Genomic DNA, 2,325 nt, shown 5'->3' on the forward strand with positions numbered 1-2,325 from the left:
TCACTTTATCAGAGAGTGTCCTTTTCACAAGCAGGACTACTACAAAAACAATGCTAAAAAGACAGTAAGGAGGAACCAAGTCCTTGATATGAAGTTCAAATGGAGAGAAGCTGCTAATAATCTAGTGAAACAGGCTCTTGCTGCCTGGGGAGATTCCTCAAGTGAATCTAAGGATGAAGAGGATCAAGGAGAAGCAACCTTGATGGCTGTTGAGGATGAACCTTTGAGATATGAATCAATTTTTGTACTAATGGAAAAATCTTATGGTAATGATGACAATGAAGAGAATAAGGTAAATTTCTAGATGTTTAGAAAAACATGAAAATTAACTCTAAAAAAATTATTGTCATTGTCAAATGTATTAATTGATGCATATCATAGTTTCATTGATGAAAAGAGTGCTCTAGCTAAAGAAATCTATGAGTTATAACAAGAAAGGGATGAATTGGTTATATTCACTGTAGATTTGAAGGAATCGATTGATGAACTAACTAGAGATAATTCTTTGTTAAGCAGCCAAATGAAAAAATGGATGAACACTTCCTCTAAAGGAGAAGCGGATGCTAGTAAGATTCATCTCGATCTTGAAAATGAGCTTGAGAGAACTAAAATGAATCTCATCCCTGAGTTAGAAAAAAATAAACTGTTTCAAGAAAGTTTGAAAACGGTAAAGAGTAAGCTTGATAAGTCACTACAGTGGACCTAGTCCTCTGATGTAACTGTTTCTATGTACAAAAGTGATGGTGAAGGGAGGCAGGGGTGTAACGACCCTTCCGGTCGTAATGGGAAATTAGGACTCCGTCGGGAATTCCGAGGCCTCGGGTGGACTCGTAGGGCATCTTTTTGTATATGTGTATGTTTGTTTTGTGTTTTTGAGGCCTTGGATGAAATGTGGGGTGATAGAGGGAAAAACTGGACAAAAGTCGAGCTCACTACCCAAAATGGACCGCTGCGGCGGTGGGAGTACCGCTGCGGCGGTACCGCTATAGCGGCGCTTTGACCGCTGCCAGAGGTCATCCATGTCCTTGGTGGCCGCTGTGGCGGGCGGCGGACCGCTATGGCGGTACCGCTATAGCGGTGGACAGACCGCCATAGCGGTCAGGCAGTTTCGTTGGGGACCGCTATAGCCGTCACTTGACCACTATAGCGGGACCGTTGAAACGGTGTTTAGACTGTCGTAGCGATCGACGAAAAACAGTGGCCCGGGATTTTTATACTTAGTCTCATATTCTCTATTCACAAAATCCCAACACACTTCCCAACAAACACTTAGAGAGAATTTTCAAGCTAGGGCAAGACAACTTTGCGAGGTAAGTTCCATTAATTTTCATTCTATCATTCCATTCCCCTTCATTATTGTAATCATCTTCATGGGTCTTTAATGGTAAAATTGAAATAGAAATCCTAGAATGTTAATAAACCTTCTAAGCTTGTTAGAACCATAAACTAAGTGATTGGAGACCTAGGGTTCTATAAAAATGGTGTCTTTATCCTAAAAACTGTTTGTAATGGGAATATTTGATAGAATCTTGTTATAAATTGATAGTTAGTGATTACTAAGGCCCTTGATAGGTTATTTATCTCCTAGAAAGTCATTCATCCTTTGGAATGGGGTAAGGGAAGGATATTCTTGCTTTGGTATTTGTAAAATTGAGTATTGTGACTCATTGAGCCTTTTATTTCTAGACCGTGAGCGTACTGAGGCTTTGAGGAAAAGGAAGGCTGTAGCAAAGTAACATGCGTGTTGACTCTACGTTGAGGTAGGTTACGGTCTACTTGAGTTAGACTTTGGTTAGTTGATTGTAGGTTTTGTGAATTCTTTAGGAGAAAACATGTCTAGTTTTCATGCATGATATTGTGTGGTTGAATTCCTATGTGAATGTGATTGAGCGGTTATGTATGCCTCGTGCCACTATTCCTGTGTGTTAAATCTGCAGTGGATGTGTTTGTGATGAGAAGCTAATATAATCTTCTCGGTGATATTGTGATATGAAATGGTGACTTAAGCATTGATAATGAGAAGGTAAGAAACACTGTCCTGTTAAGAGGTATGGAAAGGCACACATGTGACCTAGATTATGGGCTCGTGGTCCGAGGTTAGTTCCAAAAATGAGAGGTACATTGATATGGCCACGTTCGAGGTTTGTTCCGGATCCGAGGTTTATGCTCGGGTCCGAGGAGTGAATCCGAAATGAGTGGTACGTGGACACCATGGGTCCCCTGCAGGTCATGACTACTGAGCTATGACATCAGATAGCATGTGTGTCAGCGAGCGAGGTTATTATAATGAATCTACTTCCGTTGTGGTTTTATGTGATTGTGATT

This window comes from Lycium ferocissimum, chromosome 2 (assembly GCF_029784015.1).
Source record: "Lycium ferocissimum isolate CSIRO_LF1 chromosome 2, AGI_CSIRO_Lferr_CH_V1, whole genome shotgun sequence".
NCBI classification, from domain to species: Eukaryota; Viridiplantae; Streptophyta; class Magnoliopsida; order Solanales; family Solanaceae; genus Lycium; species Lycium ferocissimum.